This window comes from Zonotrichia leucophrys, chromosome Z (assembly GCF_028769735.1).
Source record: "Zonotrichia leucophrys gambelii isolate GWCS_2022_RI chromosome Z, RI_Zleu_2.0, whole genome shotgun sequence".
Lineage (NCBI taxonomy): Eukaryota > Metazoa > Chordata > Aves > Passeriformes > Passerellidae > Zonotrichia > Zonotrichia leucophrys.
The window spans coordinates 51,956,795-51,983,860 of NC_088200.1; positions in this window are offsets into that span (position 1 = coordinate 51,956,795).

The following is a 27,066-nucleotide window of genomic DNA, read 5'->3' on the forward strand; positions in this document are numbered from 1 at the left end:
AAAAGTATCATCCTTTGTTTCTTGGTAATATTTAAGCCTCGGGAGGTTACAGCTTATTATAATTTATAAACCTCAAATACTATCTTCAGGGCACATAGAAATTGTAGATGCCTGCATGTGACTAAATTTCGTTTTAAATTGTGGGGTATTTTTACCCACCCGGTATTACAAATAAAATAAAATAAAATATGAAAATGTCCTGTGTTTTGATCTACTAGTTTTCTTATGTTGAGTGATTTATTCTGAGTGCACCAAGCTTACATGAATATTGTTGAAGCACAAGTCAGCAGATGCTTTATAGCTACAATAATGGAATGTAACCATTGTCTAAATACAACCCTATCTATGCCAGTCGTTCTGACAGAGAAAAAGAGTCACGGGACAGTAGGGTAAAAGACAAACTTGCATTCTCTTGAGAATTATCACTGCTGTTTTATTTGCTGATAGATGATCATCACTGTTAATAACAATTGAATAGACAGTGTTCATTCCAGGAACAAAATACACATTTGAAAGGCACCTCTCAGGTACCTGAAAGTTAAAGACAGGACATATGGAGCACCAAAAACCAGAATGGCAGGTGAGATCTATGTTTATCCAACCAGGACAAGCCTAAAATTAAGCACTGGTAAGAGCTTAGGATATTTGAAGTTGAAGAATGGTATCAGAAAGTAATGAAGAAATAACAAAGTAGTAGAATATTGGTGGAAGAATAGAGCTTTAATTGATTAATTAGCAGTCAAGAAAATTTGTTTCCCAGGACACTGTCTGTTGTTATGCCAAATGCAAAGAAAGGATAATTATTATAAGAGAAAGTTACAGCAACCTTCTTTCTTCTTTTTGTTTGGTCTGGGTTTTTGTTCATTTGCTTGTTTTTGTGGTTTGGTTACTTTTTAATACCCAGGCCTCATTTTCTTCCTTTAATGTCTTTCTACCCAGACAGTTTTCTAATTGCATCATGGAAGAGATTCTTCCTCCTTTTATTGGAAGAAATCTTGAGAGAAAACTCTGAGTCTATGAGTCTTGGCACCTTTGACATTGTAAAACCCACCAGCAGCAAAATCTCATACTGGATAAAAAAAACAAGTTCCCTGGAGAAGATCTGCAATCACTGTGCAGCTTGCCAGGGAAGTCAACTATCTTTATCAGCAAAAGGGTCAGGTAAGGAAAATACCTAATACAAAGTACATTCTCCTAGAAGCTAAGTGTAAAGCAACCAGACTGAGAAAACAGAATAATATGCTGATGTGGTTAACAAGTTTTACTGGCTTCAGTTCAAAACATATTTGGCATTTTGGTACTAATAAAACTTTAAAATATTCGGACAATCCAAACAAACTTCTTCAATATTGTTTTGATAGTTAAGTATTTGACAGTAAATTATGATAAGCAACCCCCTTGCTGTTCTCAGATAAGGGGCAAAAAGGTCTATTTAGTTTAGACCTTTATCCTCCAAAATCTAACTTTGAACACTGAAACCTTCAAAGTTTCAGTGTTCTGAAAAACCATCATCATCTTTATGACTTCCCTTGAGTTTTACCCATACCATTTTACCTGTGCTCATATTTAGGTGCCTCCCTCTTTGTCAAATTCAGTCAAGATTTTATTCTTCTAATATCACCTCCAGCAGTGAATTGCAGAGTTGGAATGTAATTTTTGCAGTTCTTAAAATTCCTTGCATTACAAACATGGTTTTTTTCAGACTTCTTACACACAGTATTTCTTTTCATTGAAATGTGTATATAGTTGATTCTTCATAGAATCGTAGAACCATAGAACAACCTGTGTTGGAAGAGGGCCTTTAAGATCATCTAGCTCCAAAACCTTTAACTAGATCAGCCAGTCTTCAACATTTGCAGGGACGGGGAGTCCACAGCCTCCCCGGGCAACCTGTTCCAGAGCCTGAGCCTCTTTACAGCAAAGAATTTCTTCCTAATATCTAATCTAAATGTATCCTCTTCAGCTTAAGGCCATTCTCACTACAGGTCCTTTTAAGAAAAGTCCCTCTCCAACTCTCTTGCAGGTCCTGTCTAGGTACTGGAAGGTGCTGTAAGATCTCCCCAGAACCTTCTCTTCTCCAGGCTTAACAATCCCAACTCTCTCAACCTGTCTTCACAGGAAAACTGTTCCAGACCTGGGATCATCTTAGTGATAAATTAACCCTATTCACAGCTTTACAGACTCACAGTTTATACCTACGCAAAACAGTTAAGGGTCATTGAAAAGTTGAAGAGAAAGAAAGAAAGCAGGTTTACCAAAAGACTAGGTTATTTTCTGGAGTCCAGTCTTATCTGACAAGAAAAAAATAGCTAGCTTTATTTTTTTTTATAGAATACAGTCTTTACAAAATCCTAGTACTTCTTTCCTCTATCAAGCCTTACTTTTTTAAATAAAATTATACTTGTTATAAGGCTTCTAAAAAACAGCATTCATGTTGATTTACAAACAGTAATTAATAAAGGAAATACTGCATAGCAATATATATATATATATATATATATATACATACTTACTATGAGTATGGCCCACTTTATCTGTGATTCTAGAATCTGAGTATTCCTGCATATTAGTCACCTGATTTGGAAAGGTGTGTTGGGATATTTAACCTCAAAAAAGCTCATTACTAAAGAAACAGCTCAGATGACACAGTGAATCAGAGACTAATAATATTATTTCTCTTATATAAGTGATTGTGTGCACATGTACAAATAAAAATATATACATGTATATACATATGAAGTGAATATAAGATTGAGAACACCTAAATAACATTAAATGCATTATACAATAGCAATTTATCCTGAAACGTATCATGGTTATACTAGGTTTCAAAGATAAGATTATTCTGAAGGGAAATCCAATCATTTTATGAGGAATAGACTTGGATAAGCAAGGCAAATAAATCAACTCTAATTCTGCCTTAAGAATATTTCACACCAATTCAGTTACAGTTTTGGAACTTGTCAATAGTCTTAGATAACACATCAATAGCATTTCAAATGCTTTTTTTTTTCCCTTAATGCAGTTACACACTTCAGAGTTTACATGTTTTGTCAGAAGTAACTATGACAGTTGCAAAAAAAAATTGGCAAAGTTGCATCACAGCAGACACAGGAAAAGTCACATCAGTGGCAAAACTCACTTTACTAGCTGGTAATGCTTTTTAAATGCTACAGTTCAGAGTGCTGAGGCTGGTCACTCTTTTTGACAGAAATACTTGACCTGTGGAGGTAGAGGGTTTGGTATTACAGAAGGAAAACACTGAAGTACTGAAAATAAAATAGAAAAAATAGGATATGAGATATCACACTCATTTGGAAAAGGTGATCCTTTAGCCTTCTTAAGTTCCTCCAACATGATAATCATCAATGCATTATTATAATCATCAAAACATTATCAATGTTTTATAGAGAATTCCATTTCTCTATGGAAGATTTACATGTCAAATAATGTTTTCCCCTGTGCGGGTTCAAATCATGCATACCTTAGTGCTTAGTGAGGTCAGAAGAACTTAACTGACTGGGCCCTTGGGTGCCTTAAATGTTGTCTAGGAAAAGAGATACTAATATTCTCAAATAAGACAAGTCAATATATGTCAGCTAAACCTGAATTTTTAAAAGAGAAGTAATTAAATAACCTTACTGCTCTTCTTAGCGGATCAATAATTTGGAATTTTTGACATGTCTGGGTAGCAGAACAATGGCAGAATCAGATACTTGTTATTATATTGCACATTGTTTCTGCAAAGAGGAAAAAAACTGTGACAATCCCTATCAAGTACTCAGTTTAGAGGCAGAGGAGCTAGAATTCCATTATATTCCTACAGAAGCACAGGCTTAGTAGTGCCACATAGACAGCTTGTGATTGAACAGAAGAATGAACATTTCTCAATTTAGTGCTGGTAGTTTTCAGAAATGATTACTTATGAAAAACAAATCTTGACAACCAATTAGAAAAGTTACTATAAAACAGATTATTTTTGAGCAAGCTCTGACAATTGTGCAAAAGCCACTACTTCTACTCTAAAGAAAGAAGTGTAGTCAGGAGGCTATTTAAGCAGGAAAACACTTGAGGCATATTACGAGTGCTTCTTTCACATAAACTGAAAAAGTTTATTGAGCTGTTTGGTAATTGGTAGCTACTGATGAGAAAAAAAATGCTGATGAAGTAGCTAACATTGATTTAGACAGAGTGAAATCTGTTATCTTGTTCATTCAGCATTGACTTGCTCTCTTTAACACTCCCCTCTCTTGCTCTCTTTAACTCTCCCCCTCTTGCTCTCTTTAACACCCTCCCTGACACAATTTGACAAACATAATTCTACAAAACTGGAGACCAACCCAAACAAACCAGAGCTTAAAAGCTCTGGTAACAAACATTTTCTCTGTATAGCCTAGAGTTGTGTTGCAGTCTTCCTTTGTCATTATCTATTCAACCACCAAAATTTTTGAGTTCAAAAGTATCCTGACATACATATAAGCCTTCACCTGAAAGAAATAGGCACATCTCCATAGTGTTTTGCCCAGCATCCAACCTTCCCATATAGCTAACTCCAGAATTAATGAATACTATGATAAGATAAACAAATTCATTTTCAACACAGGCCTCTCTTATACTTCTTCGGCTACTCTACCTCAGACTGCATAGCTCTCCTTTAATTTGTAAGTTTTTTCAGTTGTGTGATGAAGCAGCTATAATTCCAACAACTGTCCCCTCACTGAGCTCTAGGCCTCTAGGATAAACATGATGGGTTATTTCCCCCTCCTAGCTAAGAGAGGATGAAAACTGCAAGAATAAAATTTCTAAAGGACATGCTGACCAATGAGCACAAAATGGAGTAATGTGACACCCTGAACTTTTTAAACCAAAATTGACCTGCAATGAGAAAAAGATGCCTCTAAGGAGTCAAGGGCAGAAAAGCAGCAACTGGTATTAGAGAAGCTTCAGATCTTCAGGGAAAGGAATGGTAAATCACCTAAAGCCGGTCAAGAAAGTCAACAGCTGTGCGTCATATGGGACCCACTGCTAGAACAGAGTTATGGAAAACAGTTTACGCCTGGGAAAATCTGGAAAAGGAAAAACTTTCAGATGGACTCTCCCCAGTATAAACCCCTAAAATAAACTATTGCTTAATATCTGAATGAAATGTGGAAGTCCCTACACTTTAAAATGTTTAAACTCTTCCTTTTTGGTAATTTAAAAAATCTTTATTTGTTTATCTCTACATTCTAATTCAGTATAAAAATCTATAAGCTTTAAAGCCTATCCAGTAGATCTCTTGTGAGTTGCATAGACTGCATGGATATTTGGAATGAACCTAACCTTTGGGATATAAGTCTCTGTAGGTAAAAAAATTGTGTGTACACAGACCCTAAACAGCCTGATCAAAAGGTTGAGTTTTGGCCCACCTGTGAACAATTATTATGACCAGATAATAGATGACTAATGATTAGAATCACTAGTGTTGGAAAAGACCTCTGATATTACCAAGTCCAAAACCTCACAGAGCTGCCGTGTTCACCATTACACCATATCCCTAAGTGACACATTTAGACATTTTTTCTGAACACTTCCAGGGGTGGTGATCCTATTACTGCCCTCAGGAGCCTGCTGCAATAACTAACCATACCTTCAGTGAAGAAGCTTTTCTGAATCTCAATTTTAAACCTTCTCTGACATAACTTAAGGCTATTTCTTCTCATCCTGTCGCACGTTTCCTGTGAAAAGAAACCCACACCCCACCTTTCTGTAACATTATTTCAGGTAGTTGTACAGAGTGATAGGGTTGCCCCAAGCCTCCCTTTGTCAAGGTTAATCTCTTTCCCGGTCCTGCTGACATAACTATCCATGATACAGGCATGGATGCCATTGGCTTCCTCAGCCTGCTGAGTGCCCAGGCTCATGTTCAGCCACTGTCAACCACCACCCCCAGGTCCTTTTCCACTGTGCAGCTTTCCAGCCACTCTGACTCCAGCCAGTAAAACTGCCTGAAGCTGTTGTGACCCAAGGACAGGACTTTGCAATTTGCCTTGTTGAACCTCACACAATTTGCCTCAGCCCATCAATCCAGCCTGTCCAGATCCATCTGCAGAGCCTTCCTACCCTCCAGCAGATCAACACTCCCACACAACTTAGTGTTGAATGAAAATTTTCTGATGATTTCCATAGGTCCCTTTCAACAAAAACTATTTTATTATTCTCTCCTGTGAACATATGCACTTACATATTGTGATAAATGCAAAAGCTTTGTCTTTCAGAATTTATAAAAGTGATACATCTTATAATGGTCACACTGCAAATAGGTAGATTTGCAGATATGGCAGAAGCAGAGATGAAGAGAGCAAATTTAATGATCAAGGTTGCAATTAACACAAATCTTTCCAACTCCTGAATCATATTTGAAAGTGTTAATAAGATTAGGAGAAAGAAGACTGTAGAATTTGGAAATGCACCATTCAGAAGTAATGTCTGTCTGTCTGGGGTAAGACATAAGATACCCTGTGTTTAAACACAGGAAATGTGTAAAACTCTACCTGAGTAAAACTCTAATTGGTGATATGGAGAAATCCTGTTTTATTGACTGCAAAACAAGGAAATGCAAAAGTATTCATAAAAGTTATCCATAAAAGTTACCTGTTTTCCTTTGTCCCTTGTTATAAAAGCTGCAGTTCTATTCATTATGCATAAGACTCACACACCATTGTTCTTCAGTGTCCTATATCCATAAAGCTGACCACTGTGCTGCAGGTATTGTAAACTGCCACAGTGGGATGATCACTCACACCTGTAAAACAGCCTTCTTTCACTATACTGTGCTTCTAAAACTGAAAAATCCAGAAATTCTTCTGTAATAATTCTAAATTATATTACTGTGAATGCAGTATTTGCTTAACTGAAGAGGCTAGGAGAAGAAATGGAGATTAGACAAAGGAATCTGAAGCTGAAATCCTATTATGAATCTGTGTAGGTACAGAACCAGAGTTCTGTGTATGTCCAGTAAATTTCAGCTGCTGTAGCTTAAAAGTGAGTTTCAGTAGGACAGCACTCATCAGTATACAAACAGTACAGCTGGATCTATTTCAGAGAACACTTTACACAGAGAATAAAGCACAATTTTAAACAATATTCAAGCAATATAAGACAATCCTCCAGCTACTACTACTGGTTAACTGCACAATTTCTATTAATAGTTTTGAGTGGGAAATTTGGCAAATGTTCTTTATTTACTTTAGCGTCCTAAGAGGATTTAAAGTAAATCTAAAATTATAAAAATGCTGTCAGCAGAGAAATTCACACCAGAGGAGAATTCAATGATCTGCTTAAAACCTAGTTTTTAAATCCCTTTATTGTGCTTTTTCACTCCTACTCTGACCAACAAGGACTTGAAATAGAACCGTGAAAATAGCATATGGATAAATGTAGGAATTCTAAGCTTACATCAAGGTAGTAGAAATTCCTTTGATCTACCCTCAGGAGTTCAGGTTAAAAACAAAGTTTGTTTTTGTTCCACACCCCAGTTATACTAGAAAAAAAGGCAAAGTGTTTGCACTTCATTTGTTCTTTTGTTCATCCATCCCTTTTCTCGCTTTCACAATTTTTCTTGTTGCTGCTTTTTCTTCAGGAGAATGCCACAAGCTATACTGGTTTCTCTGTTACTTTCCATTAATGAAGATACAATGTTTTGGTCAGTTCAGCATTATCTTATAAATCTTAGTTTGATTTTTGTGACAGAGTGTAGATTGTCTCTAAGCAAAATGCCAGGAACACCTTCATCCACTGGTAAATGGAGGTCAGAGCTGTCTCTTTTCATTGAGGCCAAGAAAGCAGGAGCAGCTCAAAGGTGAAGCACATTTCTTGAAAAGAGCTGAGATACACATGGGTATAATTCTTTATCTCGACAGTGTTAACAATCCCAAGGATTACCTACAGAGTCAGAAAAATTGGGTTGGGTAAAGAAAATTTTAATTACTTCTGTAGAGTTTTAAAAATCTATTCATTTTTAACCCATTAACCTATGAGAAGAGTCAGAAAAAATACAGTAACAAAAAAATGTAACATTCCTGGTATTAAAGGAAAGTTTATGGTGTTGTCATTTATGTATTTTGTAATTAACATCTATTTACACCTGCTTCACATAATACAGAAAAAATACTGCACAAATTAGCAATACAACTGAATCAATGCTACCTAAGAGAACAGCTCATGTCTGTTCTAAAAATTATCTGTGCCTTATGTTCTAATCCAAATGAAACATTAATTTTATTTGCTAAGAAATGGGAAAAGAAGAAGAGCAATAGGTAAAAACAGGATAGATATCTTCTTCTAACATGAAATCAGGTAATTTCAGTTTGGTTCAACTGTCTTCACCGGACAGTTAAAATGAATCCAACTTATTTTGTCTGGAGAGCACCTGAGAATACTCACACTTTTTATTTGTCTGCCAAAGAAAGATGGCAGCATCCTCAATCACCACAGCATCCCACATGCTTTGTGGTTAAAAGCTTTTCTGAAGCCAATGTTGAGCTGCAAAAATCTGTGTGTAAGTTTCAGACACCTGCTGAGACTAGATCCAGAATTTTGAGTCAGATCTAAATCAGAGTGGGAGAGCTTAAGGTTTTGCCTTCCTTAGCAATAAATGCATAAATCACCATTTGCATGCTCAAATGAATGAGTCATCTGCATGTGGAAAAGACCAAGTAATTATATCTCTGTCTACTGTTCATTTGGGCAAGTACAGGTAAACACAACTTGCCATCAACATGTGCTTCTTAATCAAATTCGTTCAAATACTTTTTAACTGTTGTCTCTGAAAATTTGCACTCTAAAAATCATCTATGCCAAAGAATGTTACAGCATAAAAGGAAAAAAAAACCATTCTTCCTGAAAAACACAAGAAAACATTGCCTCGGCTTTGATAGTTCAGCAGGCATATAAAATCTTAATTTTAAAAAATTGAATTTTTTTATTAATTAGGTCATTTTATATGTGGTCTTGATTTTCTCATTTTGAAACAAAAAAAGCACATTATACAGTCTGTCATTCATACAGGGTCAGAGTTCTCACTTGGAGTACCGGGGTAGAAACGGAGGCCATATCTATATGCTATTAAATAGGAATTACTATTTGGAAACAAGACTTGAGAATACCAATTTCTGTGTGGGTGAAAGTTTACAAAAAGATGAAATAATATGGAAATAAGGTAGTTTTCTGCTGGGAAAAAGTAAACAAGTTTCTTAGGAAAGAAAACTGCCTGGAAACAGCTGTGTCTTAAGTTATTTTTACTTTAACCTTCAGGAAAAAGAACTGGGCCTTGTCTGACCCTAAGGAAAGAGAATATACAAGGATTTATTTTGTGTTAACCTCAAGACAAGGAAGTTCAGAAAATCATTTTTGGAGACTTTGAAAGAAAAAAATCTTAAAGAAGGAATAGTTTGACACCAGAGATGAGGACAGAGCTATACGACCAGTCTTGTTTTAAGTTCTGAATAGACTGTTAAATTTTCCTCTGAAGCTGCAAAATAAAATTTTGGGTTTATGTTGTTTTCTTCATTTGCTTCAGTTCTCTATGTTTGGCAGACCATCTGTTCTCAATGTCTGCATCCTTTACACTATGGATTTGTATGCTAAGAACTTCTTTCTTCAAACAGTGTCTGCTGCCATTTCATGTTTACTACTTGTACTAAACTGATATTCTACCAACAAAGGGAATTAAAACCATAGCTGGTAATTCTACACATGCATAATTAAAAATTACCTTTTCTGATGAGTAAACCATTTTTCAATTTCTTCCTTCTGCTTTCACATCATATGTTGTATAACAATTTAATAGAAGACTGTACTCTCACAAAGCCTCCAAAAAAACCCATAATGCACACTGGAAGAAGTGCCAGCATGGATCTTGCATTAACATACTTTTACTGTGTAAATTAAACACAATATTTCAAAGCATATAAGAAAAACTCTGTTTGCTTAGATAAAGAGGATGTTCCTAGGCAGATCACATCAATTAAACAGTTCCATAGCCTTCTGCCCCCACAGGTTGCTTGATTAAAAGAGTAGCTTGAAGAAAAAGAAGATGGGATTGGGGTTAAGAAAATTTTAAGGGAAGCCAAAGAGAGGGCAAATTGCTGGTGTTGCATAGGAGGGGCAGAAAAGGCCTTGGCTTTGTCTCAGCAGTGTTCAGTAATAATGAAACTTGCAATATTTTCAGCAGAAATCCAAAGTATAGTCCTCTACTAGCTACTATGAAGAAAATTGAGTCTATCACTGATAAGCACAGGCATTTCATTGTTCAGAGTGGATTTGTGAGGAATCCTCAAAGTTTGACCATGATTTTTGAACGTCTGCATTTGAAACAAACTGAGTTTAAGACAATCATAAATGCCTCTGGTGGTAGTGTAGCTGGGCTGCAGCTGGCAACTGTGTGCCATGCAGATGCCCAGTAAGCAGGTAAAAGTTGTACATTGAGATAAAAACAGTTTAAAAATATTAAAGTAAAATATGATGACAACAACAGCGATGAGAACAATAATAGTTGTAAAAAAGGGGAGATATCAAAAAGAGACAGAAAAATAAAACTCAAGAAAAAACTAAAACTCATCACTCACTGTCAAATGCCAGTCTGTCCTTCAGCAGCAATTGGCCCCTCTGAGCCAGTTCCCCTCAGTTTATACATGCAGCATTATATTCTATAGCCTGAAATATCCCCTTGCCCACTTTAGGTCAGGTATCCTGGCTGTGCTCCCTCCTTGACATCTTCCACAACTCCCTGCTCTCAGAAACTCAGAAAAGCAGTAGGAAAAGTGAAAAAGCAGTAGTGTCCACAAAGAGAAAGTCACTGCTCCAGCAGGTGTGGTCTGCTGTTTCAGGGAATCAGGCAGCCCAATGTGTATCAGCATTATTAAAAACTGAGGAGAGAAAAAAGATTAAATATATCTACTTTTTTCTGAATTCCTGTTTGGCAACTTACCATCAAATACAGTTCCATTGTTTGACTTGGGACTCCTCCTGCTACTAACATACTTGAAAAATTCCTTCTTGTTATTTGACACAACACTAGCCAATGTCAAGTGTAGTTGAGATGTGGTCTTTTGTATTTTTCCCCTGTGTATGTGAATGAGGGCTCTATGGTCTGCCTGTGAAGTCTGATCTTGCTTCTGGAGATCATAAAATCTCTTTTTCCTTATAAGTTCCAAAAGGAGTTCCCTGTTGAGCCAACCTAGTCCCCCTTGCTTGACCTATGACACAATGTGATGTCCATCTCATTATGTCACAAGTTTAAAATCTGTTCCTTTTATTTTTAAATTATATTTCTTCAAAACTGATCAGTACTCATTGCTCCTTAAACCCTCAAATGAAGATTTCCAGGAGTCACTGCTAAACACCTGAACAGCCTAAAGTTTCCTCTCTTGAAACTGAACGTAACAATTCTGCTTACCCTTTTTTATTTAGCCAAAAATTTTAAATTCAACTATATCCTGATCACTGTGGATAATATATCACATATCTCTCCTGAGTCATTTTGTATTTGTAAATAACAAATACAAAATGTTAGGAGAGGACCTTTTGTAGTTGACTCACTGATTACTTGTGATGGGAAATTGCCTTCAAACACTTGATAATTTCCCAGAGCTGCTTGTCAAAGCAATATGGTGTTTCCAGTTGATATCTGGAAACTTGAAATTTCCCATGAGGTTGAAGGCTATGAATCCAGAGATTTTTTTTCCTAATTGCCTACAGAGTAATTCCACTGTTTTAATATCCTGGTCTGGTTATTGGCAGTGGACATCTGTGGAGACATAATCTTTGTTTTCCATCCCTCTAATCTTCACCAAGAGCGTTTTTCCCTAATTGCAAAGGTCTTTAGATTCAAGCCTCTCCTTTACATTCAGTGCAATATTTGCACGTTGCCTGCACAGCCCATCCCACCTGATCTAGCTTTCCAGCACTCCAATCATGGGACTGATTCCACCAAGTCTCACTGATACTGATGACATCACGGGGAAAGGATCAATGCTTCCAGTTCATCCTGCTTGTTTCTCACACTGTTGTACACACATTTCAGATATGTTCCTAAATCTTCAGTGCTCCCTGGAGCAGCCTGAATGTTCCCATCGTTATTGTTGCCCTCAAACAGTGTCATGCTATCCCCTACCTTTCCAGTTCCTGATATCATATCCTTCTCCCACTGATCCTTGTTTAAAAGTCCCACAAGAAATCCTGCCAGCCTGGAAACAAAGAATAGTCTCCCCTGGTTTGGATATGCTGTCAGGTCCCAGCACACTGGTTTGTCTCAAGGATTTTTTTTTTTTTTGTCTTAAAAACCCAAAATTTTCTGAATGGGAAGGCAAATCCTGCACTTTAAATTCACTATAATTTACACATTAATTATAATATCTGAGAGACATTAGAAACCTCCAAAAATCATACAGTCTGCTGTTATTCTTCAGTACATTATCTTTGGTCCAGATGCCTTTGGATGTTCTGTCTCTTTTACACCATCTCAAAATATAATTGCTGGAGACTTGACTTCTTAACTCCCCAAACACTCATAGTAATTACACAATACCTCTACTTGATAGTTTTCATTTTCACTCATACTTGTCTACAAACAAATCAGAACATATATGCGAATCTCAGGGATATATAATTATGTAAAGATCGATCCATAAGTTTCAAATGGCTAAAATACTCTTTTTTAAATAATGTATTAGGCAGTGAGCTGGCAAAATCATCCCTTTTTACATTGTTTTCTTTCTCTGCTAATAGAATTTATTCATCTTCTGTACCTTGTTAACATAGCATTTGTGAGAAAAACTAACATTTAATTGCCAGTTAAAATGTTTGTTCTATTAACATTAAAGATATTAACAATATTCAGCTTATTACTATTCTTCCACCTGCTAAAAATAGTTATTTAATTATTATTTAATACATAATTACACATTATAAATTTTATGTCTTCATAGGAGGTTAAGATTATTTACTTGATGTACTTAAAGGTAAGGAAAATACAAATTAGTATTGTATATGTTTTAGTATTTAGTGTGGGGTTTGTTAGCATCAAAATTTTAAGCTATCTAGCTAAATTAGTCAAAAGCCATTCCAGTGTTCCATTATGTTGTATGCTTAGTTGCCATTTTGCACAGGCTACAGTAATGTAAACCTGAAGTAATCCTGCAGACTGAGAATGTACCTATTCCATAAAACCACAACATCCTTGGATTCCAAGTCAGGCTATTTACACAGATTAAGAAATCATCTGTTAATACTCAGTAAAAAAAAAAAAAAATTCTTTTAATGAATTAACTTCAAAGAAATTATGCAGTCTTGTCATCCCATATATATTATCAAATTTATGGAGCAATATAAAAAAGAAATCAGCTCAATGCTTTTTAAATGTTCCCTGAAGTAAAGAAATGTATTCATTAACACAGATTCCAAGGATAAAACAGCTAACAGGCTAGGTGGAAGAGAATTTTTTATTGTGATTATTGCCATTAAGGGAAAACTACTGAGTTCTAGTGCCAGATGTATAAAAGGTTTAAGAAAATGCAAAGCCAATTTTACTAAGACCCCTATTCTACAAATCACATACTTAGATCCTGGTACATAAATTTTCCATCTTATTTGCACGTTTTATAGATTTCCATAATCTCTTGATTCCAGGCAATTAGATCTGTTCTTAAGACTGTAGATTCTTAAAACCATACTCCTACAGAGAGCTGTTTGGCTCCCAATCTATTCTGAATTTACTGTGATACATCTGTCCACAAAGCTTTGACTAAATATTTTAGCACTGTTCAAATGATGGAGAAAAATTTTAGGCAAAATACTATGCTGGAAAGAATCAGATAAACCTCTAAAATCAAGTCAGAAAGAATATAACATGCATCACATCAGACAGCAGTACATTCACACTGCTAAATGCCTTATACAGCTCAAATTGTATTGTAATGCTACTATATTAAAATCAAAGGCAAGTATAGTAGGAAAGGCTAGAATTGAAACCACTGTGATACACATGGGAAACACAAAAGGGACTTCAAATACTACTGAAAACCATCCTAATGAACAAAAATGCTTAGGTGTCAGTGTCTCCTGATCCCAGGCAATATTTCCCAGGCAATATCACTTGAGTGTAGTGAAGGAAAAAGTTTCAAGAAAACCTATGTCAAAAGAAATGAAGCAGTGTTTTTAAGACAACTTGAGAGAAGAATCGTCTTCTGGCAATGTTATATATAGTTGCTAATAGACTTTGATACACAATAAAAGTTAATGATGGACAGACAAAGGTTACAAAGAAATTAAGACACACTGGTTCTATAGGAAGTAAAGTTTGGTATGTAATAAAATCCAATCACAAGCACACTCGAAAGAGAATTAAATCAAAGAAAGTATGTTTCTGCAGTTTCAGCATTAGTGAATTTTATCTGTTGGTGAAATGTTCAATTATATGGGTTTTTTTCCATAACCTATATAATACTGGAATGTTATGGATATTTTTACTACCCCTTACTTAAAAGTTGAAAACATGGCATAGGAAATTAAGACGTAGAAATGATTGCTCCCTTTATTGTGCTCATACATTTGAGAAGAAAGCAAAGGATTTGTTGCTAAAGTAAATATAAGCAGATTGGCGTTCAATGGAATATTCCTCACAGTGTAATGTGTTTCATCTGCAACATATAGAATGACTATCAATAGCAAAATCTTTAAAAAGTAGGTAACTGATTAAGTTTTTCCAAGAGTAACTGATTTTTGAGAGATTATTGAATCATTTGGAAATTGTTTAGACCTCCATGTCTTAAACTCCACTTCAAAAAAAAAAAAACATTAAAAAAATCAGAATACTTCTTAAATTTGTTAATTGTGGATATAGTAATCTTATTTTAACTACAAATACTGAAAATCTTCACTCTTTTGAATCACTCCCTAAAATAGTATTAGAACTTGTAATCACGCTCTGCCCCAGAAAAAACAATTGTCTTAATGGATGACAATGACATGATCAAGTGTTCAATGATTGTTATCATTACAGCAGAGGATTGGCAAATAGATTCCATTCTTAAGCTAGTCAACTTTAATGACCAATTTCCCAGGCTGAATTTTATCCCGAGTAACTATCTTCTTCACTTTTTAAAGGAATTTTTATTCAATACACCTGCTGATAGAATTTTGTTTGTCTTTTTTTGCCAAGTATTTCAGGATATAAAAAGTGTTTGTTTTCCTTGCAAAACACATTGCAAACTTTCAGTTCAAGAAAAAGCAGGACACTGAACATGGGTGTAAGGAGAATACATGCTCTCTCAGGGCCTTATCCCTGGCCCATACTTTGACGGGCTGCAGCACCATCTCATGCACAACCACGGATGCTTCACGGTGCACATGCAGTAAAAACTTATACACACACTGAGGTTTTGAGGGGTACCTTCTCCAGTGGAGACTTCTGCTCGGGCCAAAATCCCAACAGAGGCTTACCTGCTGCAGCACGGACATAACCACAGCCACAGATATGTCAAGATGCATCTGCTCTTCTGTTGACTCATTCACAGCCACAAATATTTGGCTGTCCTGCTCCCACATGAACTCATCCACAGGTCATTGTCCATTTCACTGGAAGTTCCAGCCTGTCCAGCACAGCAGCACAGAAACCACACTGATGCCCAGGCACATCTCCATGCTGTTATCCAGGTGTTCCTGGCCACAGCAGAGCACGGAGCACAGCAGCACAGCAGTACAGCGACGAGCGAAAGCCAGAAGCAGCCTCTAACAAGCACTAGACTCTCATATGGGAAGTGACACCCATGGCAAACACAGGAAGCTGCTAATAGCTAAATGGTACTAACAACAGCTAGGAATTCAACCTAGCACATTACAGCCAAACCTGTCATTATGTCAAACACTTCAAGTCCCATATTGTTGTGTTGTGTCTGTATAAGCTGGACTGTTCTCTTCCCCCTATCATGTCATGGTTCTGCCCTGGTTCTCTCCCCCTCCCTTGTGCTGCCAGTTATCCCAACTCCTCCCCAGATGCCTTGGAGACTACGGTATCCTTTCTCAAATCCCTCCCTGGTGCCCTGTCTGTCACTCAGCGCTCCCACCTTTCTCTCTTCACCATATTACAGGTGCCCAGTGGGCTGTCCTGTATAATGTATACATGTCCTGTATAAATGACACAGTCATGTCTTTACTCACCCACAGTGAGACTCAGGAGAGAATCAGGAGATTAATAGCCAGAAAATTTATGGGCTTAGATAGAGTTTAATAATAAAGCAAAATCCATGCATATAAACAAATAAACCAAGGGATTAATTCGTTTCCTTCAATGATCAGGCAAGTGTTCAGCCATCTCCAGGGAGACAGTGCTCCACCACACGTAACAGTGATTCGGGAAGATAAACACCATCACTCTGAATGTCTTCCTCACCACCACAAATACATCCCACACTCTCCCCCTGCTTTTTCTTCCCCCATCTTTTTTCGCTGAGCATGACATTATATGAACATGTCTCTGGTCAGCTGGGGTCGGATGTCCCATGTGTGTCCCCTCCCAGTTTTCATGCTCCCATAGCAAACTTGATAGTGGGGTGGTGTGAGTAACAGAAAATATTTTGACTCTTGTGTAAAGTAGATCTCAGCATTGCTGGAAATATCCTGGCATCCCAATGCTGTTTCCAGCACAAATGCAAAGCACAGCCTCACAGTAACTAGTGACTATGGAAAAAATTACCTCTATCCCAGACAAAACCAGAGCAAATAAATTTTCAGTGTAACTTTTCAATGCCCTTTAAAGAATGTTTCAACTGTCGCGCGGTTGTGTATCTTACAATGTCTAATTCTGTGCAAACGTGTGCTGAAGAAGCCATGGGGTTGGCAAACTGACAAGCACCCTTGAATGTACAGGATGAACCTTTTCTTTCTTGATGAAACTCAGATCAAAAGAAATTTATATTCCTTGTCTTCTCTGATGCTCGACAAGATTACGAAGCTCACATTTTAGCTATCCAGACAGTGACAAGTGGATGTTACCTGTGATTGAGATGTTGTGCATTTTTCCGGGATTGAAACATTATTCTAGACAAGACTCAAATAAAGACTTTGCTAAAACAGAGAAGAATTCTTTTTCATCATTTCCTTTTAGCTTATGAAGTAGAAATGAAAAGGAAGGTGAAAAAGGTAACTGACAGGACTACAGACAGTCAAACTGCTAGACCTTGAGAGCTCCTAAAGTAGCAGGGCCACATCCCTCCCCTGGTACATTGCTGTACAAAGGGTATCAAGGGCCTCAAGGTGTCAACATAATTGATTTCTACAGCAAATAAATTAGGCGTCTTTATTCTAATTGGTAAAGGTAAGGAGAGGAAGCAGTATATTTTCTAATGACTCAGTACCTGCTTTCCTATTTTACTGTGGGGACCAGGTGTTTTATGCTCTTTTGTGTGGTGAATATTAGAGGGAATTGTGTCATTGACTCTGGGGGATGCCTTTATCCCCCATTTATTCTGATAGTCACCTGTAAGCTTTCCAGAGAGTTTTGCTGCTTTAACTCAGACTATCCAAAAATCTCTGCCAGAAACTTCAGGCCACCTGACAACCATTGAACTATGTGTTGTTATCTGCCTGCAGTGGTTTCTGTCATGTGCTCAGATTTGCAGTTCAGTGGTTCTTTTTGACCTTTTTACTTGCCTTGAAATTTACATATTCTGAATCTATGCTCATTTGTGTTGTGGGTTGCTTTGAAAATAACGCAAAATATTTTTCCTTGGTTTATAAACATTTTTGTGAATCACAATTAGAACTTGTGTTGTCAGTGTGTCTGCTTCCAGTTCTACTGTGTACATACTGAGATTTAATTGGCCTTCATTACTATCAAAAATCCCTAGTATGATTAGGTTATTAAAATTTCCTACCCTGTTATATTCAGAAAAAACAATTAAGACTTCGTTAGCTGCGCTAGGGCGAACGCGGCCCTAAATCCGGCTAGCTCGAGGGGTGAGAAGGCCAACGCCCCTGCGCATAGGAAGCCAGCTCCCTTCGGCGTCTTGGCCTCAGGCTGGGCTGGAGGAAGAGCTCGGAGTTGCGCACACGAGACGAATAAGGAGGTGACCACTTGCTGGGGGTGAACAGTCGGTTTATTGGGTGATCCGGAGGCACCAACAAGGAAGGGCACCAACCAGCAAAATGGCCCCGAACAGGGGGAGCGACAAGGTTTTATAGGGAAGGGGGAGGAGAGAGGAGGGGAGCCCAGCTATCCAATGGGGAAACTCAAAGGGAGGTACTGAACGTAACTGACATACACTAGAAACCAATGAATACAAAGTAAAGGAGGGGCCCCGGGACCACAGCCAATCACAACCCCCATAGAGGAGAAGGTTCTCGAAACCTGGGAGGAGTGGGGGATGATTGACTGTGCCCAGGGAGGAGAAAAACATCTACTTATAAGGTGGGATGAGGGAGGAGCAGTCCTTCAAACTGTAACATTTGCAACTAAAAATAGCACGGTAACTAGGCAACTTAACTGACAAGGAGGCAGTGGCGGGAAAAACTGGGGAGAGAGGAACCATTTACAAAGAACAAAAGAGGGTACATTACATAAAATGGGGGAGTAAACTGAGAAACTTAAAACACACTACAACATCTCCCCGTTTCTTAACAAATTAAATAAAGAAAACAGGAATGTCCGTAACTCAAAAAGAAGGTGTCCGCGGCCGGTCTTGCCAATCTTCGCCTTCTTCGAGCTGGAGTTCGCCAGCCCACAGATGTTCTTGGGGCGGCTCGGTTGACTCCTCCTCGTCTGCAGCTCTTTCGGCCTCTGAGGAGAGGTCCTCCAGCTCGAAAGGTTCCTCTTGGGGAATTGTGGCATGATTGGCAGCCATAGTTGTGGCCCTGGCTATTAATTTTTGGACCAAACCGCGGATCAACATGAACAAAACTAAAAGTACAATCAAACTCAGAACAATCTTAGAAACTGATTCTAAAACTGAACTGGCCCACCCGCTGAGGCCCCAACCCTTGAAGATGTCCCCCAGCCAGTCTGATGTTTCCTGCTTGACCTGATGGACGAGGTTTTGTAGTCCTTTTATTGAGTGCCTGGCGTCCTCGGCTCTGGAGGACAGGTTCATGCAGCAGAGGCCCTCAAACTCTTCACAGTGATGGTGATGAAGCAGCAATAGAAAATCTATTGCTGCCCTGTTCTGGAGTGTCGCCTGCCTTGTTATTTCCTCGTCTGTAAGGAGGTCGTATAGCGCGGCTGAAGTAAGATTGGCTTGTTTAGCCACTCAACACTCTAGGCGGCCCAATTCACCTAGAGATTTGGCTACCGATACCCAAGGCAACAAGATGGTAAAGGCAACCGACTTTGAATGGGACCAATGAGTAATTTCATCATCACAGTCCTCAGTGAGATCTTTAAGATCTCTTTTGGATCTAGCCAATTCAGATGTGATGTTGGTCTTTTTCCAATTGATAATTTGGGTGACGTTGGGGGTAAACAGCGTCAGTCGACCAAAGGTGCACGGCCCTCCGACTAGACCAGAGGGGATGCCTGCCCACGCTCGGTCGCCACAAATCAAAAACACCCCTCTTGGAAGGGCATAAGGGGTCCGCTTGGTGGTGGTAGGGCCGACGATCTTCAAAACGGCCCGACACCACCGGTCTGCTTGATATTCTTTCTTTGCTTGCAGGACCACCTCAGTGCCCTTCTCGACGGGGGTAAGTGTATAATCAAACTGAAAACAAATAGTAGAATTGGCAGAACCGAGTAGATGTAATTCTGTGGGCTCGGAGGGCGCAGGATCCAGCCTCGCCACTCCGTCTCTCCAGGCATTACTGGGTTCAAAATCAGGTAGGAAAGTAAGGCTCCGGGCCAAAATAGGGGAAAAGGCAGACTGAAAGGCAGGGGGGAACTCTCCTGGAGAGAAAGGGATCCCCACAAGGCAGGACGACATCGGGTCCTCTGCAGCGCCGGTGTCCAGGCAGATGCTGTCCTGTCCTAGCGATTGAGCCAAGGCACGCCAGACGTTAACTTTTGGCTGGGGAATGACTCACGGCTCCGTAGGTGGCAGAAGGAGTCCGCAGGTCGTCAGCATCAGCAACATCAGACAAGGGTTGGGATCTAGCGTTGTCAAAGCGGGGGCCATTCAGGGAGATGTAACTGAAATGAAAAGAGAGCGGTAAAAGTATATGGAAATCACAGAAATGGTTCCTCTCCAAACAACCAATTTAAATAAAACATGCGAGGGGTAACGGTTGGAGCTGGGGGGGAATAGGAGGAAAGGTGGTACAAGAGGTCAAGGGGTGGAGGAGAAGCTGGAGGGGAGGGTTCTTCAAAAACAGGGGGAAGCTCAGGAGAATAGGAAGACGGTTGGTGGTGTTGCTTCCTTCGCCGACGCCAACACGCTTGCCGGACCTGCGGTACTGCCTCTGTCTTGGTCCTCTGCTTCGGGACGAAGGGCCTGACCCACTTAGATGGGACCCACTTGGGGCCTGAGGGAGTGGACACGCAAGCGTATCCCTTCCCCCAAGTCACCAAGTCAAAGGGGCCCTCCGTCCGCCAGGTCTCCGGATCCTTTACAAGAACCGGCGGCCTGGCTTTGGGCTGCAGCTGCTGGTGACTGCCGAAATGCCGGACCACTGGAGGATTTTGGCTGTCAAAAGAGCAATTCAGAAAATTGAGGGTGTAAAGAGCTCTTGACAGCCGGACGTGGGGGGTCTCCACCTTCATTGCCGGTTGTTGTCGGGACAGGATCTTTTTGAGGCTCTGGTGGGCCCTTTCCACCATGGCTTGGCCTGTCGGGGAATAGGGGATGCCGGTTTTATGAACTATTCCCCATTGTTGCAGGAAGCTCCGCAGTTCCTTGGAAGTGTACGCAGGGCCGTTGTCTGTTTTTAGGACCCTAGGGATGCCCAAGACAGCGAATGCTTGAAGCAGATGCTTCTGAACATCCACTGCCTTTTCACCTGTGTGGGCAGAAGCGTAGATAGCTCCGGAGAAGGTATCGACTGAGACATGGACGTAACACAATCGACCGAAAGATGGGATGTGTGTTACGTCCATCTGCCACACCTCACAGCTTGCCAGCCCTCGGGGGTTAACCCCCGAGGCCACGGTAGGCATTTGGTCATGCTGGCATTGGGGACATGTGGCCACAATCGCCTTGGCCTGCTCCTGCGTCAGATTGAATTGACGAACCAGGCCAGGCGCATTTTGATGGAACAGTTGGTGGCTGATCTTAGCCTGACCGAACACATCTGGGAGAGGGGCCTGCGAAACAGCAGCCGCGGCCAAAGAATCGGCACGACGGTTGCCTTCCGCAATGAACTCCGGCAGGTCTGTGTGTGATCTCACATGCATGACATAAAATGGATGCTCGCGGTGGGAGACCAACTCGACGAGCCTGTTCAACAATTCAAATAATCTTTTGTTCGTGACTTCTTGAAGAACTGCTGACTCAGCTCGGGACACTACACCTGCAACATACGCAGAATCTGTGACCAAATTGAAAGGTCCAGGGAATCTCTGGAATGCCCTGACAACTGCGTCTAACTCAGCAACTTGTGGAGAGCCCTCCACAACAGCAACATCGGTCTCCCACTGCTGAGTTTGAGGATCCTTCCAAGTCATCACTGACTTGTGGGATGCTCCAGACGCGTCCGTAAAAACGGTCAAAGCATCCAGCGGCTCCCTGCTCTGAACCTTCTTTAGTGATAATTTAAACTCCGAATTAAATAATTTGTGGGCCGGCCGATCTACTGCGATGCGCCCAGTGTAGCTGTCAAGTGCAAACTGAAGATATTCATTGGTTTGCAGCAGTTCTTCAAAGGTCTTTAATTTTAATTGGCCCGATTCCAATTCAATTGGAATATGGATGCATGAGAAATCACACCCTGCAAGCTCCCTGATCCTCGATCTTGCCTTGAGGATCAGTTCGGCTACCAACTCCTGTGGCCGTGTCATTCTTTTGGACCGATGGTGGCTCAGGAAGACCCACTCTATGATTAAGAGCTTCTCTCCTGAGCCTTGGTCCTTCGGACTGTCGTCCCACTGATGGATGATGCCATGAAGATGTGGCAATTTTCCCAGCACTATAAATTTGAATGGCAGGCCCGGATGGTAACGATGGGCCTGCCTGGTCGAAATAGCTTTTTGTACCCTCTCCAAGGCCACCTCCGCCTCTGGGGTGAGAGCCCTAGGGGAACTGAGCCCCTCTCCCCCTTTCAACAAATTGAAAAGGGGGGCTAGGTCTTCGGTTGAAATGCCTAGCCAGGGTCTCACCCAATTCAAAGACCCACACAGTTGATGGACATCTGCTAGGGTCTGGACTTTTGTCCTAATAGCCAATTTTTGCGGAACAATGGTCCGCTTTGTAATTTCAAGGCCCAGGTATTTCCAAGGTGGCATCCGCTGAATTTTGTCCTGCTGGAGCTCGAACCCTGCAGCAACCAACGCATTGGTTGTCAGGTCAAGCGCATGGGCAAGCAGACTGTGGTCGGGCGCACACACGAGGATGTCGTCCATATAATGGTGAACAATGACGGCATCCCCGAGGGCTGTACGGATGGGTGACAGCAGCGAAGCGACATACCATTGGCAGATCACAGGGCTGTTCTTCATGCCCTGTGGAAGCACCCGCCAATGATAGCGCTTGGCTGGGGACTCACAGTTCACGGACGGAACTGTGAACGCAAAGCGCGGAGCATCGTCAGGGTGAAGGGGAATTTGGAAGAAGCAATCCTTTATATCGATTACAGCCAAATTCCAATTTTGGGGGAGCATTGCTGGGGAGGGCATCCCTGGTTGAAGAGGACCCATCTCAACTATTAAATCGTTAATTTTGCGGAGGTCGGTCAGGAGTCGCCACTTGTCTTTGTTGGGCTTCTTGATGACAAACACTGGGGAGTTCCAAGGTGACATGGTCTCCTCCAGGTTGCCTTTCAGTAGCTGCTCCTGAACGAGCTCATTGAGCGCCTTTAATTTTTGCTTATTGAGTGGCCACTGCTTGACCTGTACTGGTTCATCAGAAAGCCAATTCAGCTTCCAGGTCCGGCGCTCCTCAGTGGCCACTGCCCGAAAAACCTGGGGAGCCTTCGGAAGGTCAATTTTGGCTCCCCACTGGGCCAGGAGGTCTCTTCCCCAGAGAGGCTCTGTATAATCCAAAACAAACGGGCGTATCGAGGCCAATTGCCCGTCGGGCCCCTTAATTTGTACAATGCTCTTGGATTGGTTTGCCAATTGAAGGCCCCCAACACCAGAGATCGTGCCCGCAGCGCTTTGCAAGCCCCAATGTGACGGCCACTCCCGAGAGGGAATGATCGTCACATCTGCACCTGTGTCCAAAAGACCCCTCACTATCTTCTTGTCCCCGCCTAACGAAAGTTGACAGGTCAGGCGGGGCTTTTCCCTCCCCACTAGCTGTGCCCAGGCCACGGTCGGAGGCGATGTCTTCTCCGATGAAATCGTCCAGGGATCTTCTTCTGGCACTGGAATGGCCTGGGCAATGACCTGTCCCTTGGGGAGGAAAAGTGGAGGTCGGACACAGTACAGCCCTACCGCGAAACGGTCCCGGTCGGTAGTTACCAGACCAGGGACGATGTGGATGTCTCGCGGTGTGTGCTTGGTGTCTCCGACAACGGTCCACCTGCAACGTCCCAGTTTCCTCCAGCGACCCGGATGTTGCAGGTCGACAGACACCAGCTGGATGTTACTGCTAGGGATGTAAAGGTCCCTAGTCAGCTGCAGCCTGTATGGAGAAGCAGAGGACATGGTGTTAATTGCAGGTACAGCACCACAGGTAGATAAGGTCACGTCAGAAAAATATGTCAAATCCGGCAACATGTATGTCGGCGGTCCTCTCCTGTCTCCTCCCTCCCCGCAGGTTGTTGAACAGCCCGCCGTATTTTTATCATCGCGCAGGGAGGGGCTGCGCTCCAAACTTAGTTTTTTGTTTCTTTGTTCTCGTCCCTTTCCCGCTTCCGCCTGTACTCGAGGTAATCAAGGCGCATCGGGCACTGGGGCATCCAATGCCCGAGTTTGCCACAAAGATCTGTGGCTCTTGCTGAATGCCCCGAGCCGGACTTCATGGAAGCTGCCCCCGTTGCCGGACCCCCAACACCTGGGTCCGGCAGAAGGTCATCAGCCACCCACCCCTGCCATCTTTGTGGCAAAGTCGGGCATTGGATGCCCCAGTGCCCGATGCGCCACGATTACCTGGAGTACAGGCGGAAGCGGGAAAGGGAAGAGAGCAAGGAGGAAAAAAACTAAGCAAAGAGCGCAGCCCCTCCCTGCGCGACGACAAAAGTACGGCGGGCTTTTCAACAACCTGCGGGGAGGGAGGAGACGGGAGAGGACCGCCGACCTACGTTTTGCCGGATTTGACATATTTTTCTGACGTGACCTTATCTACCTGTGGTGCTGTACCTGCAATTAACACCATGTCCTCTGCTTCTCCATACAGGCTGCAGCTGACTAGGGATCTTTACATCCCTAGCAGTAACATCCAGCTGGTGTCTGTCGACCTGCAACATCCGGGTCGCTGGAGGAAACTGAGACGTTGCAGGTGGACCGTTGTCGGAGACACCAAGCACACACCGCGAGACATCCACATCGTCCCTGGTCTGGTAACTACCGACCGGGACCGTTTCGCGGTAGGGCTGTACTGTGTCCGACCCCCACTTTTCCTCCCCAAGGGACAGGTCATTGCCCAGGCCATCCCAGTGCCAGAAGAAGATCCCTGGACGATTTCGTCGGAGAAGACATCGCCTCCGACCGTGGCCTGGGCACAACTAGTGGGGAGGGAAAAGCCCCGCCTGACCTGTCAACTTTCGTTGGGCGGGGACAAGAAGATAGTGAGGGGTCTTTTGGACACAGGTGCAGATGTGACGATCATTCCCTCTCGGGAGTGGCCGTCACATTGGGGCTTGCAAAGCGCTGCGGGCACGATCTCTGGTGTTGGGGGCCTTCAATTGGCAAACCAATCCAAGAGCATTGTACAAATTAAGGGGCCCGACGGGCAATTGGCCTCGATACGCCCGTTTGTTTTGGATTATACAGAGCCTCTCTGGGGAAGAGACCTACTGGCCCAGTGGGGAGCCAAAATTGACCTCCCGAAGGCTCCCCAGGTTTTTCGGGCAGTGGCCACTGAGGAGCGCCGGACCTGGAAGCTGAATTGGCTTTCTGATGAACCAGTACAGGTCAAGCAGTGGCCACTCAATAAGCAAAAATTAAAGGCGCTCAACGAGCTCGTTCAGGAGCAGCTACTGAAAGGCAACCTGGAGGAGACCATGTCACCTTGGAACTCCCCAGTGTTTGTCATCAGGAAGCCCAACAAAGACAAGTGGCGACTCCTGACCGACCTCCGCAAAATTAACGAATTAATAGTTGAGATGGGTCCTCTTCAACCAGGGATGCCCTCCCCAGCAATGCTCCCCCAAAATTGGAATTTGGCAGTAATCGATATAAAAGATTGCTTCTTCCAAATTCCCCTTCACCCTGATGATGCTCCGCGCTTTGCGTTCACAGTTCCGTCCGTGAACTGTGAGTCCCCAGCCAAGCGCTATCATTGGCGGGTGCTTCCACAGGGCATGAAGAACAGCCCTGTGATCTGCCAATGGTATGTCGCTTCGCTGCTGTCACCCATCCATACAGCCCTCGGGGATGCCGTCATTGTTCACCATTATATGGACGACATCCTCGTGTGTGCGCCCGACCACAGTCTGCTTGCCCATGCGCTTGACCTGACAACCAATGCGTTGGTTGCTGCAGGGTTCGAGCTCCAGCAGGACAAAATTCAGCGGATGCCACCTTGGAAATACCTGGGCCTTGAAATTACAAAGCGGACCATTGTTCCGCAAAAATTGGCTATTAGGACAAAAGTCCAGACCCTAGCAGATGTCCATCAACTGTGTGGGTCTTTGAATTGGGTGAGACCCTGGCTAGGCATTTCAACCGAAGACCTAGCCCCCCTTTTCAATTTGTTGAGAGGGGGAGAGGGGCTTAGTTCCCCTAGGGCTCTCACCCCAGAGGCGGAGGTGGCCTTGGAGAGGGTACAAAAAGCTATTTCGACCAGGCAGGCCCATCGTTACCATCCGGGCCTGCCATTCAAATTTATAGTACTGGGAAAATTGCCACACCTTCATGGCATCATCCATCAATGGGACGACAGTCAGAAGGACCAAGGCTCAGGAGAGAAGCTCTTAATCATAGAGTGGGTCTTCCTGAGCCACCATCGGTCCAAAAGAATGACACGGCCACAGGAGTTGGTAGCCGAACTGATCCTCAAGGCAAGATCGAGGATCAGGGAGCTTGCAGGGTGTGATTTCTCATGCATCCATATTCCAATTGAATTGGAATCGGGCCAATTAAAATTAAAGACCTTTGAAGAACTGCTGCAAACCAATGAATATCTTCAGTTTGCACTTGACAGCTACACTGGGCGCATCGCAGTAGATCGGCCGGCCCACAAATTATTTAATTCGGAGTTCAAATTATCACTAAAGAAGGTTCAGAGCAGGGAGCCGCTGGATGCTTTGACAGTTTTTACGGACGCGTCTGGAGCATCCCACAAGTCAGTGATGACTTGGAAGAATCCTCAAACTCAGCAGTGGGAGACCGATGTTGCTGTTGTGGAGGGCTCTCCACAGATTGCTGAGTTGGACGCAGTCGTCAGGGCATTCCAGAGATTCCCTGGACCTTTCAATTTGGTCACAGATTCTGCGTATGTTGCAGGTGTAGTGTCCCGAGCTGAGTCAGCAGTTCTTCAAGAGGTCACGAACAAAAGATTATTTGAATTGTTGAACAGGCTCGTCGAGTTGGTCTCCCACCGCGAGCATCCATTTTATGTCATGCATGTGAGATCACACACAGACCTGCCGGGGTTCATTGCGGAAGGCAACCGTCGTGCCGATTCTTTGGCCGCGGCTGCTGTTTCGCAGGCCCCTCTCCCAGACGTGTTCGGCCAGGCTAAGATCAGCCACCAACTGTTCCATCAAAATGCGCCTGGCCTGGTTCGTCAATTCAATCTGACGCAGGAGCAGGCCAAGGCGATTGTGGCCACATGTCCTCAATGC